The sequence below is a fragment of the Elephas maximus genome, chromosome 1 (assembly GCF_024166365.1).
Source record: "Elephas maximus indicus isolate mEleMax1 chromosome 1, mEleMax1 primary haplotype, whole genome shotgun sequence".
NCBI classification, from domain to species: Eukaryota; Metazoa; Chordata; class Mammalia; order Proboscidea; family Elephantidae; genus Elephas; species Elephas maximus.
Genome location: NC_064819.1, coordinates 48870990 through 48893766, shown reverse-complemented (window position 1 = coordinate 48893766; position 22777 = coordinate 48870990). Strand labels below are relative to the sequence as shown.

The 22777-nt window shown below is 47.1% G+C and overlaps 1 long non-coding RNA gene across 4 annotated transcripts in view; it reads left to right on the top strand.

Moving 5' to 3' along the window:
* The window catches only part of LOC126075359 (uncharacterized), a 94722-nt gene extending 77974 nt beyond the window's left edge, over positions 1-16748 (top strand). For all 4 annotated transcript variants that reach the window (XR_007517194.1, XR_007517192.1, XR_007517190.1 and 1 more), the window contains one exon: positions 14968-16748. This is a non-coding gene — a long non-coding RNA (uncharacterized LOC126075359). The remainder of the gene's footprint in view (positions 1-14967) is intronic.
* The last annotated feature ends 6029 nt before the right edge of the window (positions 16749-22777 follow it).

Here is a 22777-nt window from a genome sequence, read left to right as displayed (position 1 = left end):
AATTCTGATGCCACATTCTTCTTTATATAGTCCAGCTTCTTGGATTATTTGCTCAGCACACACCTTTCTTGATTTTAAACCACAAAGTATCCCCTTGTTCTTTTGAACAACTGCCTCTTGATCCATGTACAGGTTCCATATGAGTACAATTAAGTGTTCTGGAATTTTTTTTCTTTGTAATATTATCCATAATTAGTTAATGTGTACTGGGTAGGGATGTAAAATGTGTTTCTTGCTGTAGGTTGCACTAAAAAATTCTGGGAATCATTGCTCTTAAGAAATTTCTTCTGACCATTTTGTGCTCTGCTACAATCTTACTTTGGTTGGTTTTCACAGCAAGCTCATGAAACTTCAATAGGTACAACACGTGGTGTACGTGTAAGGAAAAGGCCTGCTTCTCCCTCAGAGCAACTCAAAACCCTGTGGAAATAAATGTGTTTATGTTATCAGCCTACTCATTTCTTGGTATAACCTGTCCATTCAGTAAACACCTTTCAAAAGGCTGCATTCCCCAAATGTTTGGAGAGCCTCAGACAAGAAGAGATGCTGGGCTTCTGCTGAGTTGCATAAGGTAAAGTGGGAGCTTCAAAATGTAGTAGGATCTCCTGAGAGAATGGGGAGAAAATGTGGGACAGAACTCAGATTCTTACAAAGTCCAGACTTACTGGGCTGGGTGAGACTGAAGACATCCTGTGACTACTGCCCTGAGATACTCTTTAATCCTTGAACTGAAACTAGCCTCTGAGGCTACTTTTTTTTTTTTCCTGTTTTTTTTTTTTTTTTAGGTGAAGGCTTACAGAACAAACTACCTTCTCATTAAAGTTAGTGCACGTATTGTTTTATGACATTGGTTAACAACCCCACCACATACCAGCCCTCTCCCTTCTTGATCTTGGGTTCCCTATTACCAGCTTTCCTGTCCCCTCCTGCCTTCTAGTCCTTGGCCCTGGGCTGGTGTGCCCCTTAGTCTCATTTTGTTTTATGCGCCTGTCTAATCTTTGGCTGAAGGGTGAAGCTCAGGAGTAGCTTTATTACTGAGCTGCAAGGGTGTCTGGGGGCCATACTCCCAGGAATTCTCCATTCTCTGTCACACCAGTAATTCTGGTCTTTTTTTGTAAGTTAGAATTTTGTTCTGTATTTTTCTCCAGCTCTGTCTGGGACCCTCTATTGTGATCCCTGTTATAGCAGTCAGTGGTAGCTGGGCACAATCTTGTGGTACTGGACTCAGTCTGGTGGAGGCAGTGGTAGATGTGGTCCATTAGTCCTTTGGACTAATCTTTCCCTTGTATCTTTAGTTTTCTTCATTCTCCCTTATTTCTGAAGGGGTCAGACCAGTGGAGTATCTTAGATGGCCATTCACAGGTTTTTAAGACCCCAGATGCTACTCATGAGGTTACTTTTTAGCTAAATAAGAGGGTGGCTTATAAAATAAAGAACATAGCATGTGAGTACTGCGCTTCTTTAAAAAAATCACCCGTATGGGACCAGATGGTCAACAATTACCCTAAAGCAAAGATGAAGAGGTAAGGAGGTAAGGAAACTAGATTACTGGGAACAGAACAACCAGAGTGGAATTAGAGAGAAGGTTTACACATTGTAAAAAATGTAACCCATGTCACTGAATAATTTGTATAGAAATTATTTAATGGGAACCTAATTTGCAATGATGGGCTCAGGCATAACAATGATCATGAGGACAGTGCAGGAGGGGCAATGTTTGGTTCTGTTGTACATAGGGTCACTGTGAGCTGGAACTGACTTGACAGCACCTAACAACAACAATCTGCTGTGTAAACTCTCACCAAAAACACAATAAAATATTAATTAAAAAAAATGTAGTAGGATCTTTGTTTTCAAGGCTTCTTTTAAATCAGTCTTGCCCTTTCTGGGCCGTTGTATCCAGCAGGGACTGATGTGTGTGTTTCCTGTGCTGAAAGATTCCAGGAAGTGAAAACATCCTCTGTGAAATCAATGTGTTTAGAATCCAGATTCTTCTTGGTTGGGAAGCTCTTCCGTCTCTCTGGTTGAGATCACTGTCAGCTCGCCTGGTAACTTGCACCCTTGGTTACCACCCCATGGCCAGAGAGGCAGCCTGAAACATCCTCACAGCCTGGCAGCCCACCTCTTTTTTGCCCCCTATTGGCTGGGTTCACCCCCTATTGTCAGTTTGTTACACTGTGGTGGCTCGTGTGTTGCTATGATCCTGGAAGTTATGGCACCAGTATTTCAAATACCAGCAGGGTCACCCATAGTGGACTGGTCTCAGCAGAACTTCCAGAGTTAAGACAGACTAGGAGGAAAGGCCTGGTGACCTACTTCCAAAAATCAGCCAATGAAAACCCTATAGATCACAATAGAATATTACCTAATACAGTGCTGGAAGATGAGCCCCCTAGATTGGAAGGCACTCAAAATACACAGTGGCTACAAGAATAGGCTGGAGCATAGCAATGATGGTGAAGATGGCGCAGGACCAGGCAACGTTTTGTTCTGTGGTACCGACTTAAGGGCAACTAACAACAATTACCTGGGTGTTTGCCTTTTCCCCTGCCCATGTTTATCTCTTCGCCATCCTCTGCTTTTCATTTTTTAATTCTTTTGTTCATCTGTGTTTACTTCCTCCCCCACTTTTTGTCTTCCTTTTTTGACTTAGATATCTAATTATTTATGTCTTACCTTGTTTTTTCCTTCTCCTTGTTGTTTGGTGTCATTGAGTCGATTTTCAATTCATAGTGTCCCCTCCCCCCATGTGACAGAGTAGAACTGCCCCACAGGGTTTTCTAGGCTGTGTTATTTATGGGAGCAGATCGTCAGGTCTTTCTCCCATGGAGCCACTGGCTACTGTCGTTTTTGCTCTCTTCTCTTTCTTCTTGTCCCCCTGTCCATTTGTTGCTAGCTGTCCTCGCGGTGGCTCCATGAACAACAAGATCAGACTGTTGGAATCCATAGGATTCTCACTGGCTGATTTTCAGAAGTAGATTGCCAGGCCTTTTTTCCCAGGTGGTCTTAGTCTGAAAGTGCTGCTGAAACCTTGGTCAGCATCACAGCGGCATGCGGGCCTCCACAGACAGATGGGTGGTGGCTGTACGTGAAGAGCATTGGCTGGGAATCAAACCCAGGTCTCCCACGTGGAAGGGGAGGATTCTGCCACTGAACCACCACTGCCCTCTCCTCCTGCCTGTTTGTGTTTTTTTTTTTTTTTTTCCCTTTCCTCCCTCTCAGGTCTGCTTCCCTTCCCTTTTCCCTAAAGGCTTTTGACTTCCTCCTTGCAACTTACTAGAAGGCCTAGAATGGGCAGAGGTGGCTCGGAGACGGGGAGAAGGAAGACATGTGGTGGAAGTGACTGGGTGGGGGCCTCTGAATATCAGGGCTGGGCACCTGCAGGGGGCACTCCACAGCCACACCTTGTTCACACTGTAGTCGTTCCCTGTGTGAAGTCACAGAGGTCACTCTTTCCCATATTTGTTAATCACTAAATGTTGGGAGACTAGCAAACATGTATGGTGCCAGTATCAGGACCTGAAAAGATTGTGAAGGCTGTGATGATGGATGGAATCTCATAAGAAAATAAGGGGGAAAATGTCACTTTTTTCACTTGGGTGGACGAATGAATTTTACTAGACCACGAAGGGGGAGACATGGCTGGGTGGGGGGGAAGGAGGAGCTGCCCGCAGGGGTGGTCCCAGAGGGAGCCTGATGTTGAGCTGCAGCAGAGAAGCACAGAGCCAGGTGGGCTGTGCCACTCAGGCGCCACCTCAGAGGGCACAGCCCACCCCCTATATTTGCCAAGAGTCAGCAGGATGGTGAAGTTTTATAAACACACCATGCCAGGAGAGCGTGAAAGAACTGGGAGTGGTCAGTTGGGATGGAGTGGTCAGATGAGAAAACTATATTCGGATATGGGAAACATTTAGTGAGGAAGAAAAATCAGACTATGGCTCCAAGGAAAAGGACAGGCTTCCCTGGAGGCGGACTTCATGTTGAACAGAAGGAAGCTGTGTGCGGCAGTCAACGTTGCCATGGATGGAATGGGGTGCCTTGCAAGGAAGCTTGTTGCATCTCATGGAAAATGGCTGAGTGCTCTATGGAATATTTCAAAAGAGATTCAAACACTGGCTATGTGGCTGGATAAGATGTCAATCATAACCTTTTACAGTTGATAGCAATGCTATGGTATTACTAATACTACTCGAGTACTTGCATACATAGGATCGCTATGAGAAGGAATTAACTTGATGGCACCCAACAACAACATTGTAATAACCAAGGAGTCCTGGTGGCGCAACAGTTAAGTGCTTGGCTACTAGCCAGAAGGTTGGCAGTTCAGACCCATCCAGAGGCACCATAGGAGAAAGGCCTGGTGATCTTTTTCTGTAAAGACTACAGCCAAGAAAACTCTATGGGACAGTTCTACTCTGACACATTGTTATGAGTTGGAATCGACGGCACCCAGCAACAACAGTATAGTAATAATCACCACCTGTCTGTCAGTTTGCCATACTGTGGTGGCTTGCCTGTTGCTGTGATTCTTGAAGCTATAATATACCACCAGCATTCCAAATACCAGCCGGGTCACCCATGATGGACATGTTTCATTGAGCTTTCAGACTAAGACAGACTAGATAGAAAGGCGTAGTGATCTACTTCCAAAAACCAGCCAATGAAAACCATATGGATCACAACAGAACATTGTCTGATACAGTGCTGGGAGATACAAACATACTAACAATCACAAAGATGGCACAGGATCTGGCAATGTTTTGGTTATTCATAAGGTTGCCACAAGTCAGAGTTGACTCGACGGCAACTAACAACAACAACATAGTAATAACAATGATAATAACTAACAATTGACCATTTATTATTGGTTGGGTATTCGATGCTAAATGTTTTATCTGCATTATCTTATTTAATATTACAATCCATACAATAACACTGTGAGGTAGTTACTGTTACTATTGCTATTTTAGAGATGAGGAAACTGGCTCAGAGAGATGAAGAACCTGCCCAAGGTCACAGACAGTAAAGAATAAGGCTTCATTGGTGAATGGGGCTGTAAATCTAACAGCTAAGGTTAAAAGGATATCTAGTGAGATTGTTTAATAGACTGGGAGGGCTGGAGCTGAGTTGAATGGTTTCCTCCAGTGTGTCTGCAAACAGCCAAGGGAGGTAGCTTCTGGAATCTCTGTATAGAAATGGTAGAACCATCAGACAGACCAAAAAAGTACATCCCGGAGGAACGTAACAGAACTCTCTTCTCTATTTAGGTGGAATTGGTTTACAAAAAAAAAAAAAAAAAGGAGAAGAAGAAAATCACACTTATATCAATACAATGCAATTTTTGTCCTACTTAAATTTTTTGATAATTTCATGGAAAATTTCAAATATCAATTTGAGTTGCGAATGTCAGCACCAAAAGTTTGCTTCTGATGCTTATCTGATTGCAGAGAAATGACTCCTAACCTTTCTTTATTCCTGCTTCAGTAGCCAATGTTCTTGTTAATATTTAACAATTACAACAAAGATTTGGCATTCTTTTATATTTTCTCCAGCTTTGAAATTGTTGTCAGGGGTGGGTATTTAGTCCGGATACCTAGCCAACCGCTGCTGGGAACTGAGAGCCCATTCCACGGTGTGGAGTTGTGCACTCAGTTCTAAGAACATTCTGTTTTGGACTGTGAATTCTGTTTCTGTAGTCAGCACATGCCCAGTTTAGAGGATCCCTTGCCCTCTCTCCTAAAACCATGGAACTGAAGGATAAGGGAGGAGGATAAGGGAGGAGGAAGGCCTGCAGGCCAGTCCTGATGGCCAGGAGTAGAGAATTGCAGGGAGAAAGGCCTGGCTCAGTCTGTCAGAGGGTCCCGCCATGTCTTGCTGGCATTTGAAAATGAAATCCTTGTGAATGATGCTCAATAAAGATTAATGACTCCATAAAGTAGTGTCAGGTCCCTGGATGGTACAAATGGTTTGTGCTTGACCAAAGGTTTTTTTTGAACCCACCCAGCAGGACCACAGAAGAAAGGCCTGGAAATCTGCTTCTGTAAAGATAACAGCCAAGGAAACCCTACTCTATAACACACAGGTTGCTATGAGTCAGAATAGACTACACAGCAACGGGCCCTTTTTGGGGGGGGGGGGCGGCGGGGGAAGAAACGTCCGGACATGGAGACAGCCTTAAGGACAGCCCATGCATGCAGAAGTGGAGTATAACCCCTCCCGCCCTGAGGCCAGGGTGGGCCGAGTGGGAGGAGCAGGGAGAGCATGGGGCCTTAGCACATGGTGGGGACTCAGTGCTGGCAGTTCAGTCACCTGTCATCTTACCCTGGCAGCTTAATCTGCCAAGGCCTTTTGGGGGAGAAACTCTCATTTAAAAGTGTCCCAGGCACATGGTGTGATGAATCAGGGCTGTCCTGGGGAGCTTGTGGGGAGGAACAAGTAACAAGTTTGCCCAGGTCCCCTTTGTGCCCTGCCCCTGGTTAACCGGCCTGGGGCAAGGCCGCTCCACCACCCAGGTCTCTTTCCTTGTCCCGAGCTCTCTCCTTTGGGTGGGACACCCAGTGGGTGGGACACTCGCTGGGTCAAGAAGAGTGCACTGTGGGAGGGGAGAGGAAGGCCTGTCCTTGTGGCTTTGTGCCTGGGGCTCTTTTCAAGGCAGAGCTGCCCGTGGCAGAGGCCTGGTGCCAGCTTGGGTCTGTCCTGTGGAGGAATGCCACACTCGCACCTCTGGGCCGGCCTGGGCAACGAGCAGCGTGGGATAGTACGTGCCAGGGCCAAGTGCTGGTGCCCGAAGTGGGCCACCTCATCAACAGGCGGAGATGATATATCCAGACTGCTGGGGTCGGGTTTCGTCTTCTTTGTGAAACCCAGCCGTGCCCCCAGCTTCTGCCAGCCATCAAGGCGTTCTTTTGTCCTCTTGTCCCAGGAGGCGAGACGCGGAGGGACGCGAGGGCACAGCGTCCACGCCCGGACCCCCCGCGCACCGTCTCTGCTCCGGCCCCGGGCGCTTACACCCGCTTCTGGGCTCAGGGCCCCGGGGTCCTTTCACACTCGGTGCAGTGGGCCAGGGGCGCGTGTCTCAGCTGCCCGGCTCTCCACAGGTTTATATTCCTGGCATGTGCGGGGCAGGCTGCCGGCTTTCCCAGGAGCAGCGTTTCACACCCCTCCCTCCCCCGTCTTTCTGACTTGTTTTTCTGCTGACGCTGGAGCCTTAGTGCTTCTGCTTTAGGAGACACCCTGTAATTGAAAAAACGCATCTGCTCGGTGCCGTGAGGTAGGCCCAGGCTGCCCTCTAACGGCCCGGCCCTGGCTGTCCCAGCTTTGTGCTCAACAGAGTTCCCAGGCCTTTTGGGAGGGTCTGAGGCCAGGGAGTTTCCTTCCAGGTAGGCTGGCCCTCTTCCCCCGACAACCAGTTCAAAGAGCCGGCACTGCTCTTGTGGTGGGGAAAATTTTAAATATCAGGCAACTTTGGTGGGAGCCGACTGGGAGAGAAAACGGTCCAACATTCATGGCCAGACACCAAGTCACTCTTCCAGGACAGCTTCTCGGACCAGCCCACACTACCTGTGCCAGAAGGCATGCCTCATCTTTTCCACCTGCTGCCTTAGGGCCCTGGTTGTTGCCAATGATGAATGCTGCTAACTGAAAGGTTGGAGGTTCAAGTCCACCCAGAGGGGCCTCAGAAGAAAGGCCAGGCGATCTACTTCCAAAAAATCATCCACTGAAAACCCTGTAGAACTCACTTCTACCCTGCCACACATGGGGTCGTGGTGAGTCGGAGTCTACTTGTTTTTTTTGTTTTTTTTCCCTGCCTTTCAGCTCCTTACTGCACAAAGGAGAGGGATGGAGAGTGTGTGCCGAAGGTCTGCGTCAGCCAGTGGTTTGTGGACACTTCCAGCCAGAGGTGGCGGGGTGGGGAAACTGCTCCTCAGACCTTCAGGCGGAACCTCGGGGACAACTCACCGGCCAGAAGGAGAGGGAGGGAGAACCCACTAACCTCTTGAAAGAACATCTGCTGAGTTAATATTTGAAGAACCTGAAGAAATGGGTTGGACATAGGCCAGTTCTGTTTAGAGGGGAATGTGGGATTTAATGGAGGAACAAAGTTCAGAGGTGTGGGAGGAAGACCTGGGGACGCCGTGCTTTGGTAGCTGGGGAGCTTGTCTCCAGACATGATGGAAAGGAGCAAACAGAGGAACTTGGCTTTTCCTCCCAAGCCCAAATCTGTCGAAACTGGAGCATGAGCCACCAGCTCTGCTACTGGGCGGGAAACAACTTGAAGTTTAACACTCACACGTGTAAAAGGCTTCATGTCGTGAAGCTCCTTGTGGGAAACAGACTTCGTGTAAAACAGAGTGTGGCGCTGGCCTTCCTCAGTCTTTCTTAAATTTGGGGTTGGCAGTCCCAGAGTTTAGTGAGGTAATTCCTGAAGAATTGGAGCAGCTGCTTGGTGGGGGCAAGCCTTCTCTCTTTTGTCCCTAGGAGGGGTGACAAAGGGCAAACTGTGGAGAAGGTTGGGGTGGAAATTTGAGTTGATGAATTTGGTTTAAGCGGTTGGTCTCATTTGCTTTATGGCCACTCCTCATAGAAATATAAAAGAAACATTTTTATTTGTTATTTTATTTGGGTCTCTGTAGAAACTTGTTCTTTGGAAATAAATCTTCCCTTGCCCCTCCCCACTCATCTTTTAAGAATAAATGTTTTTCCCTTTCCTGGAAACTTTGAGCAAATTCTGAAAATAATGAAAAAGCTTCCTCTCTTTCACCAGAACCGACCTGAAAATTTGGTCTTGTTTTCCTTTGGATGCCTCATGGTGCTGACATAGCCCCAAAATGTCTGACGTAGCTTTCTAAGGCTGTAACCCTGTGCATACCCTATCAAGGCCTGACAGAAGGCAGCCTGCACCCTGCTTCAGAGCCAACGAGCATAGTGAGTAAAGGCAACACTAGCTAGTTCTTAGGGGGCAGGGTTGCTCAGTGGTAGAATTCTTGTCTTCCATGAGGGGGACCTGGGTTCGATTCCTAGCCAATGCACCTCATGTACAATCACCACCCATCTGTCAGTGGGGGCTTGAGTGTTGCTGTGATGCTGAACAGGTTTCGCCGGAGCTTCCAGACTAAGATGGACTAGGAAGAAAGGCTTGAAGATCTGCTTCTGAAAATCAACCATTGAAAATCCTGTGGATCACAATGGTTTGAACTGTGCCTGATCACAGGAACAGCTCCGGACTGGGCAGTGCTTTGTTTCGTGGTGCATGGGGTCGCCATGAGTTGGGGACTGACTCGGTGGCAGCTATCAACAACGTCAGCTAGTTTTCAGTGCCCCCCTCATTGAGGGAACACAGCCAGGTTTGAAATAATACCTATATTTTCTACCACAAGATTTGGTTTGTTTTATAGACATACCCCACTCCCCACCCCACAGCCTAAGGATGGCGTGGTGTTGCTTTCGTGGATGTTTTTCTGTCTTCAGCAGGTAATTCCCTTCCTCGTTTGTAACATCTACGGAGAGTTAAATGTTTCCCCAAAGCCGACTTCTTGCTGAGCTGTATACATCATTAGGCTTGCTAGTTTTATTTGGGTAAAACTGAAGATAAAAAGAGAGCCCTGGACGTATATGTGATGTTTAAAGCAAAAGGTTGTAACCAGAGGCTTCTAAGACTTCTTTAAATCCTTGACATTCCACCAAACCCTTTACTGTTCTTCCTCTGTGGGTAGAGGGCACGGGCATGACCTGAGTGTTACCCACCTGGGGAAATGGTTCAAGCCCTCAACAGCAGGACCTTAACAAACCAATATGTATGGGCCTCCAAACATATTAGTAAGATGGGTTGATGTCCCTGAGTGGTGCAAATGTTTAACAAGCTCAGCTGCTAACCGAAGTGTTGGTGGTTCAAGTCCATCTAGAGGCACCTGGGAAGAAATGCCTGGCAATCTACTTTTGAAAAATCAGCCACTGAAAACCCTATGGATTCTACTCTGACACACATGGGGTCAGCGTGAGTTGGGGTCAACAGCAGCTGTTTTTGTTTCTTATAATGGGTTAGCACGTGAAATCCAGGCAGAGCTTACATCTTAGCTTTGCCAGTTATTTAGGATTACAGGCAAGTTACTTCTTTGAGCCTCAGTTTCCTTCCTGGTAAAATGAGGATGTTATCAGCATTAAATTATATGAGTCAAGCCCTTGGCATATTGTAAGAAGTCAGTATTATTATTAATAAAAATACTGCAATGGAATGTCTAACTGGCTTCTCTGAGCCCAAGGCTGCATCTGGGCTTGTGGTCAGAGAAGGGAGGGAACCTAGTATAAAAGTAGAAATCAAAGCTTTGGGAATAAGATGAGGAAGCAGAGAGCGAGGAGATCAGAGCCTCTTTTGGAGAAAGGAGTTCAGTTTACAACCTGAGCCATGTGAAGAGTGTGGGGAGCAGACGTGAGAAAAACAGGGAGGAGAAGCCTGGTAAATCTGCTCCTGGTGGGATCCAGCAGAGAACAGAGTCTGACAGAACGATGAGCTTACAGCCTGGGTGCCTGCAAAAAGAAGCTTTGGCTGGGAGTGGAAAAGGGGACCTGGGGAGCCCCCCAAAGCTGGGAACCAATCCAAAACCACCAGTCTACCCGCCTGAGAGGGGAACTTGGAGCAACAGCCTGTTAAGCACCTGATTAATGAATAAGCTGTGGGCTGGCTCAGGTGGGTAAGTGTGCACCTGTGACTTACATAATCCACAGAAAGCTCGCTCTGGCCTCTTCACACACTCAGGTTGTTTTCACTCCAACAGCACGGGTTGTGCTGAGCTGCGCTTTGGGGGAAGGGAGTCGTGGGAGAACGTTTTAAAAAGTCTGACGTGTGTATGTGCACATTGTTTGGCGGTTGCTCTTGCCTATTAACACAAGTGACAATGAAAACAATTGTGAAAAAAAAAACCCAAACCCACCGCCGTCCAGTTGATTCTGAGTCAGAGTGGCCATAATAGAAGTTGCCCTATAAATCTGAGAGTGCCAGAAGCTGTTAGAGAACAAAATGTGAGTGGAAGTTAACAGTAAGGTTGCCTTTAACGTTATTCTCTCTCATGTTACAGACCTTAGGTTATTTTTCATTACTGTAGCCTTTCTTGTTCAGCTGGATTTTGATTTTTGTTAATATATTTTTTAAGCTTTTAATTAAACTATAATACGCATTCTGAAAGGTTCCAGAATCATAACTGTCTAACTTGATTGATTTTCACAAATGGAAAACACCATGGGACCAGCACTTAGATACAAAACAATGCGGCCAGCACTCAGGGGCCACCTCACCCCGCTGTCTAGAGCCCCCATCTCCCACCGTAATTCAGTTTTGCCTGCTTTTTAACTTTATATACATGGAATCATGCAGTAGATACTTTCCTGTATCTGGCTTTTTTTGTTTGACTTTGTACTTGTGAAATTCGAATTTTGTTGATATAATTTTTAACAGGCATCCATTGTTATAAGAAGTTACCATTTACTTGATTTGTCTCATATCCTCCCATATCTTATTAAAACATTTTTTTTTAAGAGCTAGATCCTTCCAGTTCTATTATTTCCCCATGTAGCGTTTTATAAGACTATTGAGTAGGATAGTATATTCCTTCTTTAAAGTTCACCGGAAGCCCTTGATGGACACACTTGCCGAGGTCATGTTAGGTTCTGTGATTCTTATCCTCGTGGGGACAGCAGCCGCCCCTTTCCATTTCTCCTGTTTTCCTGGACTTGGCTTGCTGAAGTGGCAGATACTCGAATGAAGATCCCTGTGTTGTGTGAGAACTGGACCTAAAGTATGGCAAAGGCCCTCGCCAAGTTTTAGACCGACTCTAGAATTTTATGACAGAGCACTTTGATCCCAAGTTTAATGATCTCGGCTGATAACCACTCCATGTGATAAAACAACCCTGCGTTTCCACACCTCCTCTAAACTGACTTCTGTAATGAGCCCCCCTTGAATCCACACCCATCCATTAAAAAAATGTAATTTGAATCACATGTTTGCAGAACCCCTAAACACCTGTGGGTTTCAGTGAATACTTCTCTAGAACAATTTTTGTAGAGAGCTGAGGGAGAAAACTGTCTCATAAACCAGATTGTCTAGCTGCACATTAACAAGGTCTGGTTTAAACGTTTCAGGCTAGTTCCAGGGATGATCAAGGGAATAAGGGAAATGTGTCCAAGCTTGGTCTGTGGAAGTGTGGTGACTACATAATAGGAGGAGTTTCTTAAGAGGAAGGGACTTGCCCAAGAATAGACAAAAGGGCCTCGAGGAGTAGCTGCCCCTTCCCTGGGGCCATCAGGGGTGGGATTACGAAGAGCAGGCAGGGCCCCTTTCATGTTGTCTAACAGTCTCCTGGATGGAGTGAGGAGTGGGGGAGCAGCCGCATTTGGATGGAGTCAGAGGTCCTGGGTTTGGGTCCCTCCTCTGGCACTTACCAGAAACGTGATATTGAGCAAGTCACTTGACCTGCAGAGTCTTGATTTCCCCATGGTGCAGGACAGCGCAATTGATCAAGATCTTAAATTGGGTTTGTCTGTTGCATTTTCCATGCCTGTATTCCAAGAAGATAGCCAAGCTTCCGAGTTCCTATCTTGCTGGGAGGTTTGTGGTACAGGACTAAAAGCAGACTTTGCCAGAACTCAAACCCACCCTCGTGGAATTTGTTTTGAAAGCTTAAAGTCATTTAGGAGATCATTCTAGCTAGTGCCCAGAGGATGGGGTGTGTATGTGGGGGAGGCATTTGAAGCTGGTGCCTCTTGTTTTGTTTTCAGGGAAGGAAGAAAGCTGGAAGTGGAGACAAGAGGGGGTGTTTTCACCAGTTGGTGGTTTGGGGACTCCTGGGTGCACCCTAGGAATCTGAGCTATTTCTGTCATGGCTGTAGTGTCCTGGGAAGATGCCAAACCTGGGAAAGGGAGGCTGCTGGCTGCTCCCTGTAGACCGTGCAGAAGCCTCCATGGTACTGGGTGGGATAAGGCAGAGACAGAAAGCCAGAGGGGCTGCCTTGAATGTTCTCCTTTGCTTCGACCCTGGGACTTCTGCCTTTCAAACACCTGCAGGGGCTGGGGTGGGAGCTGATAGTGGCAGAAATTGCTAAGATTTAGTGGGATCAAATCTGTCAGGTTTAATAAAGGTGAAACAAATTAACACTTCTTATGACTTGAGTTTCTGGAGCAAAACGCATATTAGCCATGGATACAACGGGACATCCTAGTGTTCGTTCAGCAGGCCTTGGAGAGGTGATGTGTGTGAAAAGCAGCCGATTGTGAAGCTTCTGCCCACTCCTGTTAGGACCTGGATCTCCTTTCTGTTTGTGGAGTCCCTGGGAAGTACAAACAATTAGCACTTGGCTGCTAACTGAAAGGTTGTTGATTCGAGTCTACACAGAGGTGCCTTGAAGAAAGACCTGGCAATCTACTTCCAAAAAATTAGCCATTGAAAACCCTATGGAACACAGTTCTACTCTGAAACACATGGGGTTGCCATGAGTGGGAATCGATTCAATGGCAACTGTTCATTTTATTTTCCTTTCTTGTGGTTATGGAGGGAGAGTGACAGGCCTGGGTGCATTCTCACTCTCCTACTGAGCAGCAGGGACAGAAACTGACTGTTATGGGTTGAATTGTGTCCCCCCCAAATATGTGTTGTAAATCCTAACCTCTATGCCGTAGCTGGGAAACCCTAGTGGCGTAGTGGTTAAGAACTACAGCTGCTAACCAAAGGGTCTCCAGGTGCTCCTTGGAAACCCTACGGGGGCAGTTCTACTCTGTCCTATAGGGATGCTATGCGTGGGAATCAATTCCATGGCAATGGGTTTGATTTTTTGTTTAATGCAGTAGTTGTAATCCCATGTGGGCATGGGTTGTCTTTGTTACGTTAATGAGACAGGATTAGCAAGATAGTTGGGTAAAGACAGAGCAATACACAGCACATGTGATCTCCAGGGAACCAGGAGACAGAAGCTAAGGACACAAGGACCTTCCCTCACAGCTGACAGAGAGAGGAAGCCTTCCCCTAGAGCTGGCATCCTGATTTCCGACTTCCAGCCTTCTAAACTGTGAGAAGATTAATGTCTGTTTGTCAAAGCCACCCACTTGTGGCGTTTCTGTTATAGCAGCAGTAGATAACTAAGACAATGACCACACTGAGGAAACTTCCCCAGGCTTCTGTGTGAGGTGTACACATCACCGTGGCAAAGCAGGGTGCTGACGGGTGGGGCATTTGTGGGGTGAGCTGGGCTTCCCTCTAAACCCCGATGCTGCAGATGCTGCTCGGTTTATCCTGGAGGAAAGAGAGACTCACGCACCACCGCACTGTGAGGAATACTGGAGATTTTCTGACAGGATTCCCGGTGAGGTCTCAAGTGCTGGCCCATAGCAACTGCAGATAGTGCTGGCTGGCGATCTGTTTCTCCTGCTGCACCGAGCCACTCACCGGGAGTTTGAACTACCTGAGGGGGGTGTGGGGGGTGGGGGCTTGGACAGCAACCTGACCAGCACTGACCAACAGAAACCTAAAGCCAGCCACAATTCCAGTCACTTAAGTAATTTATTATTGTTTTTAGTAGCCATGTTAAAAAAATTTTTTTAAAGGTGAAATGAATTTTTTTCTGCTTTTTAACAATTTTTATTTTGTTTTTATTGTGGTAAAAATCAATGTAATGCATCGTTTGCCAAGTCAACGTTTTTTACACGTACGACTCAGTGACATTGATTCCATCCATCGCGTGGCGCAACCATCGCCACTATCCATTTATTCCACCACCACTAACAGAAACTTAGGGCCACGAAATTCACTTTTATAATTTATTTTTTAAACCGATGTATTAAAGTCTTATCATTGCAATGTGTAATCAATGTAAAAATATAGAAAAGAAAATGCTTATATAAAAATATTAATGTAGTATCTTCTTACATTCTTCACCTTTCATTTACGTATTCTAAATCCAGTGTATATTGTATACTTCCAGCACATCTCAGTTCAGTTTGGACCAGTCATGTTTCAAGTCCTCCGTGACCACTTGCGGCTACCGTATTGAACGGTGCAGCTGTAGATTCAGGGGACAACTGGCAATGTCTGAAGACATTTTTGACCCACAACTTGGGATGTGCTACTGGCATCGATGGGTAGAGGCTCCTAAATGTCCTACAATGTCAGTACAGGACCACCCGCCACAACAAAGAATGATCTGGCTCTAAATGTCCATGGCACCAAGGTTGAGAAACCCAAACTCTGGTCTAGACCAATCTACTAGTTTTTAAAAATATTTTTATATTTACAGAGGTGGGATGAGGCACCGAGTGGAGCCTGTGAGCCTCCTTTACGCAAGTGTTCCCAATCTTTTTCCAGAGAAGCTCAGCAGATGAATGTAAATGACAGGACACAAGCCACAGGCAAGAAACCCAGTCCCCACGAAGTGCCACAGCACAAAGGTTTCTTTTGTGTCACACGAAAATTTTGGGGGACATTCATACACTTGTCAGAACCTGTGGACTCACCCGAGAGGCAAAGGAAATGAAGAACCTAGCAGGAATTCTGTAGCTCGACACTCCCAGCTCAGGATGGTGCCTTCAAAGCCCTGAGTCAGAGGACATCAACCAGCAAGGTTAGGCTTCTGCTCAACTCCACGAGGACCAGGAAGAGTTTCCTGGATGTCCACTTCAGTGTTTATTCCCCCCAGTCAAGGAGTGAAAAGTGCTTCCCAGGGACTGAAAGCTGCAGCTTACAAGTACAATGACCAATGGTGTTTCTTTTCCTTGCTCTCCTTGTTGTTATTCCTGTTGTTAATTGATGATCATGAACAACAAGATGAAACATCACCCAGTCTTGCACCACCTCCATGATCAGTTGTAGATGTAACCCATGTGAGCCAGAGGGTTTTCATGGGCTGGTTTTTGGAAGTAGATTGCCAGTCCTTTCTCCTAGTCTATCTTAGTCTGGAAGCTCCACTGAAACCTGTTCAGCATCATAGCAACACGAAGACCTCTGCTGATGGATGGGTGCTGGCTGCACATGAGGTGGTTGGCCAAGAACTGAACCCAGGTCTCTGGCTCAGAAGGCAAGAATTCTACCACTGAACCACCAATGCCTCACTTTTTGCCCGTAAGAATATAGGCATGGGACTTGCAGTTTTTTCCTATAATGGGGCAGGAGACTGGCTGAATGAATGAATGAATTTCAGAGAACAGCTTAAGGCATTAAATTAGCCTTTGTCCTTCTGATTCATTTCAATGGTAAATAATCTGGCTATAGCACTGTTTTGTTTTTTTTTTTAATGCCACAGGTGCTCTCTCCTGACCCTGGGCCTCCTTTGCTGCTGTTGTGTCTCCTCTCCTTCCTCTTCTTCTGCTGAGCCTGTTGTTCACCCCTGCTCTGGTTTGTGGATGGCCTTGACTCTCCATTGACAATGTCAGGGTGTGAGAGTTCCTTGGATGTCTTGGTCCTGGGCCATGGGCCTGACCTTGGGGCTCCTGACTCAGCGCTTCTTTTCCCTGTGTCCCCTGCCCCGTAGACTTTTTCAGACTTCACTTCCTGAGTCTGTGACCTGTGTGCCCTCAAGCCTGTCGAGTTTCTATGGTGAGAGGGGCCCTGCTGCAAGTTTCTGCTGACCAGGCGCCCTCCTGACTACTGGAGCATGCTTTCCATCAGCGGTGTACTTGTTTGTTGACAAACCATATGCAACTGTTCATTCGTTCATTTGTGTTTCCTTTAGACTGTTGCTTGACTTTGCAACCTTTCTGCTTTTACTGCTCATTAACTCCTTAGAGGGTGAGTAAGTAGGACTCAAGCAATGCCATCCTTTTTGTCATTGTTGTTGTTGTAATTAACTGCCGTCAGGTTGGACCCCAACTCATGGCAACCTCATGCACAATGGAACAAAACACTGCCTGGTCCTGTGCCATCCCCATGACTGGTTGAGGATTGTATTGTTGTGCTCCAAGGGTTTTTACTGGCTGATTTTTGGAAGTGGATCTCCAGGCCTTTCTTCCTAGCCTGTCTTAGTCTGGAAGCTCTACTGAAACCTGTTCAGCATCATAGCAACAGGCAAGCCTCTGACGATAGGTGGGAATCAGAGCTGGATCTCTTGCACGGAGGGTGAAAATTCTCCCACTGAACCACCACTGCCTCATTAGCACCTGTTTGGGACAGAGTAATGCCTACACCAATGGGCTCAAACACACCAGTGATGGTAAGGACAGCACAGGACCAGGCAACATCTCATTCTGTTATACATAAGGTTGCTATGAGTTGGAGCTGACTCGACATCAACTAACAGCAACAACAGAGTTGAAAAAGAGGTTCAAGCTGTTTTAAAATGTGATTGGGAAGAAGATTACTCCCATGTCGGTCGCACCCCAGCCCCTTCTGTAGAATCATGGGCTCACTGCTGGAACTCTGGTCCCCAGACACATGGATGTCAAGGGGCAGACTGACACTCACAAATTCCCAGCACTTTGACGCAAGTTTGTATCCTGACCTTTCTCCCTCCAGGGACCCAGTTTTTCTCATGCCCTGGGTAGGAGATTGAGCAGTCTCTCGCCTCCACTGGGTGTCTTGAGTTAGCTGTGCGGTCCCAGCTCTTGGAAGTGGAAAGTGCCTTCCAGGTGAGGACTAGAGGCTCATCCTGGCGAAGAGGAGGGGTACCCTGTGCATGACTTGGAGATGAAGCAATCTGCTTAGTGGCCTCCAGCTGTGAGGACAGAGTCCTGGGCAGCTCAGAAGGCTCAGCCCTCACCAGCACCAGCTCTGCCGCCACTGCTGGTGCTCACGTGGTGGGTATGTCTGCAGAGACGGCTGTTTGGCTGAGCACAGGGACGATTTGGCCCACTGATCAAGTGCAGACTAAGCCCTTTTTAGACGCCAAGAGTTGCTCTCCTCAGGGAATTGAAGGACAGCTTTGGAAAACGATTTTCTTTTCCCTTCTCTCCTCTCCTCATTATTTTATTTACTTTAACCATATACATACAACATCTTTCTTACATGAGATGAAGTCCAGAATCTAGGGACCTGGTTGAAGGCCTAATGGCTTTCCCCAGATCGCTTTCAAGAACACTGTTTAATCTCCACAGCCTCCTGGCTCTAATTAGCAGGAACACAAGTGAGCGGAGTGTGTGGAGAGCGGGGTGTGTGGAGAGCGGGCTTGCAGCCCGCCTGTCTCTGCAGCAGCTCAGCAAGGGCAGGGGTGGGAAGTAGATGAGGCCTCTCCGGCTGTGCAGCTGTGTGAGAACCCCTCCTGGGTAGGCAGCTCCCGCAGTGGGACCTTGCACGCTATTACACAACATGGCCTGTGCTGCCGACAAATGCCAGGCCCACCGTGAGCCCAGTGTCTTAGTTATACAGAGCTGCTATAACAAAAATAGGACAAGTGGGTGACTTCAAAGAACAGAAATTTACTCTCTCACAGTTCTGGAGGCTAAAAGCCCAAATCAGGGCATTATCTCTAGGAGAGGGTCCCTCCTTATCAGTAGCCCTGGGCGTTCTTTGGCCTTCCTTATCTTGTAGATGGCTCCTCACGTGGTCTTTTCCTTCTGTGTGGTCTCTCTCCATGTCTGTTGTCCCTTTTTATAAGACACAACTCAGACGGGATCAGGTTTAGGACTCCCCTACTCTGGTATGACCTCATTAACGTAACAAAAGAAGAACCTTTATTCCCAAATGGGGTCAGTTTACAGTTATAGAGGTTAGGACTTCAACATATGTTTTTTGCGGGATGCAATTCAACCTGTAACACCCGATAATGCAAAACCTCTCCCAAACAGCAGAGAGTGCTGTTAACGATGCCATTTGCCTGTCCTATTAAAATCCTTGGACAGGTATGAGTATCATGGGTCCCTTCATTAAATGGATTTAAGGGCGTTGTTGACCCAGGCTCTCTGTGGGACCCGGTGCATCCTCCAGTGGGTGCCCAGTGGCCACTTACTCCTGGAAGTGGGCCTGCAGAGGTGAATGTCAGTGGTGCCATACCTTACACTTCTCCATCTGCTTTATTTTAATTTATTTATTTTTACAATTTTGTTTATTTTTTTGTTGTTGAGTGGCTGGCTTTATTTTTATTTTACGAGACAATACCGTGCTTTGGTAGAGGGTGAGTCTGTGGAAGCGTCATTTTCCGAGGCAGGAGCCAGGACATTGGCACACAGAAAACCCGATATTCTAGCTGTATTTGTTTTTCTGGGCTTTTTCCATTGCAGTTTGAGACGCTGGGAATTCAGCAACCCTTAGGAAGACAGGCAGTTTGCTTTAACGATACACAAATGGTTCTGAAAACCATCCATCCCCAGCTTGTCTGTGTTTGAGAGCTGGGAAGCCAAAGAGAGCTGTAAGACCCGCTCCGTGCAGTGTAGTAACTGCCGAGTGCTGCGGCAGCCAGCGACACCCTCTGTGTGAGAGCTGGCTGAATTCTGGCGCTTGCCAAGGTTGCTCTGAGGCGTCACTGCTCACTTTCAGAATCCTCGTTTGCTGCATCTCCTGGAAAGAAAACACACTCAGACATCGGGCCTGGCCTTCGTCTACTTTTGGGGCAGTTTCCAGGCCACTGCTTGCTGGTCCTCTTCCTTCGCCCTAGAACAAGGCCTGGCGTCTGGAGGGGCGGCAGCAGGAAGGCTGGCCCAGGGGACACCTAGCAGAGTGCTCTTTAAGGAGGAGGCTGCTGTGAGGCTCGGCTGACATTTTCCTCCCTGACGTCCTGCTTGGCTGCCCTCATCCCACATCTTTCTTCCTGGCAGTTATCTTGTTCCAGACCATCCAAGGGCATTGCTTGGGGAAGGCATATAAAATGAGGTTAGGGCCCCAAGATTCAGACGCCTTGGCTGCTGGATGTACCCCCCCCAACACCTGACCCTGTCTTAGTTATTTAGTGTTGCTGTGACTGAAATACCATAGATGCGTGGCTTAGAGAACAGAAATTTATTTTCTCATGTTTAGCAGCTAGAAGTCCAAATCAGGGCACCAGCTCTAGAAAAAAAAAAAATAGGAGAGCTCTAGTTCTGTGTCGGCTCTGGACACAAGGAAGATCCTGGTCTCTTCCATTGTTCCTGGGTTCCTTGGTGGCCTTCCCGGGCATCTCTGTCCCCCGTGTGTGCTTGCCTGGCCTTGTGTCTGTGCTGCTCCTTGTATCTCAGAAGTGATGACGTTTACGACACACCCTCTACTGATATGGCCTCATTAACATAACAAAGAACACTCTGTCCCCAAATATTTCCACAGATACAGGGGTTAGGATTCTAACGCATATTTTGGGGAAAACAACTTGATCCATAGCACCCCCTTTTCCGTGCTCTGCCCCAGGACCTCACAGAGAGTGCCCTTCCCCTCCCCCCCGCCCCTCTGTCCCAGCCATCTGGGCTGCCATGGTGCTGGGTGTTGGAAACCCAGCCTGTTTGCCTTTCTCTTTCAACATTTATCTCAAACCCAGAAGAGTAATGAGCTCTTTTCAATAGATGGCTGAGCCCCTCTAGGTTTCTTCTGTTTTCATCTACCTGTTTCCCCATCAGTTAGTAGAGGCTGAGCGGGAGGCAGAGCAGACAGAAGACCTCCTCATGACAAGACCAAAAAAAGCCAAACCCATTGCCGTTGAGTCGATTCTGACTCATAGCAACCCTATAGAACAGAGTAGAAGTGCCCCATAGGATTTCCAAAGAGGGTCTGGTGGATTTGAACTGCAACCTTTTGGTTAGCAGCTATAGCACTTAACCACTGTGCCACCAGGGTTTCCCCCCGATAGTGGTGACCTGTATCTGAGCTTTACACTCCAGGAAAACAGCAAAGGTGAATCCTCCCACCCTTTTGTTTTCCGAGAAACAGCTTATTGAGCTTACTGCAAAGAAACGCCCTTCCCCACCTGGTTCAGGTAAGACTCGCAGATGCCACCTGGTTTACCCGCTACAAGGCCAGGCATGGGCCTCCACATCCCCATGCTTTGTCTCATAAATGACTAGCTGAGCTGATTGTCCCCCAAAACTAGCGAGACACAAAGGTAGACATTCCTGTTCAGCTGACAGACTCCCCTTGTTTATAGAACAAGCCCAACTGTAAAATCGCCCGACCTATAAATTGCCTGTTGTTGTCACCTGCCGTCAAGGTAACACCTGACTCATGGCGACCCCAGGCACGATGGAACAAAGCACTCCCCGGTCCTGCACCATTCCCATGGTTGGTTGTGGATCAGACTGTTGTGATCCACAGGTCTTTCATTGGCTGATTTTTGGAAATAAATCACCAGGCCTTTCTTTCTAATAACTTGCCTATTCTTCCCTATAGAAGTCTAGACAAAACCACCCTGCTGAGACACTTGGATCTTCCCAACCTGGGGTGCTCTTCCCATCACAACAGCCTGAATAAAATCAACGTCCTTAGGTGTTGAGTTTTTGTCTTTGACAGTTTGGTACTATGACTTTAACAGGACTGAAAGCCCTCCTCCGGAACCACGTCTTCTCTACCCAGGTGCTGAGGCCTCTCAAGCCTGCGTGCTCCTTCCCTGACTGGCAATTTGGGGGTCCCACAGAGAGTGTGGCTGCTGGTCCCTGTCCTCTGGACACCTGTCTGTGGTAGCCTGATAACGATTTAATTTTGACTCTTTGTTCGAGTGCTCTGTTGGTTTTGTTTTGTTACCAGCTTTTGTAGAAGCTTGGTATAATTCCCGTTGCTGTAGAGTTGATTCTGATATACTGAACCTGGTGGGTTCGAAACATTGCCAACATTTTGGTTAGCAGCCGAGTATGTAACCACTGCGCCACCAAGGATCCTTCTTGGTACAATAGGAAACTCTTAATCCTCTTCTCAACCCCTTTCTACCTCCCCCCACTATATATTGTGCACCATGATGCCAATTCAGTTCATTACCTCGAAAAAGGGCAACAATGGGAAACAGTTTTACTGAAGAGCTCCAGTGGCCCCTTTGGGGCACTTGGAATCTCCCTAAACTTGTTAATCTAGGAGGCATTCTCAAGTCTTTGGGGCATTAAGATCTCATCTCAGTTTATTTTGCATAGAAAAGGCTGAGAAACGAGAACTACGTCTCCTAATTCTCTCAAACTGTACAGCCCCTTAGGACTGTCTCACCACCCTCTGCTCCTTCACCGTCAGCAAAACCGGGCACGACCCAGCCCTTTCTCCATCCACTGTTCCTCCTTCTGCAGATTCCATTTTCCCCATCGGTCCTACTGCTCCTCTTTAACCATCCCTGCCTCCATTAAATGCCCCTGCCCCACCTCCCCATCCTAACAGGTGTTATTGGCTCTTCCTCACTTGTGACAGAAGGTCAAGGACCAGGGTGCCCACCTGAACATACTCACTCAAATTTATATGCTATTGTTAAGGACTTCCCAGACCCCACGAGAAAAGGAAAGAATTTAGTAATCAACTTGGACTGCTTTAGGGGGTACATTCCCCTGGGCCCCCCGAGTCATATCAACTTATGCAGCTACAAGTGGTCCCCAGAGATGTCACTTCATAGTTGGAAAAAGCCAAATGGGCCACTCTTCAAGAGGCTTATACAGGCTAAAATCATAGGTGAGAGACTTTTAGAATCCGTTCCTACTGTCTTCCCCTCCAAACTAATTGGTCAAAGATGCAATATTGCAGGCAACAAAGAGATGAACCCATCTCTAACCATAGACATAGATTAGAAGATGTTTGGAAGGACTACTCCAGTCAAACTCTCAGTGACCCACTGCTTCTGCCTTGGCCACTAGCTTCCTTAACAGCTTGTGACCAGAAATTAGAGATGTTATTGAAAAACATAATGTAAACTGGTGGAATGCTCCTCTGGTATACATACA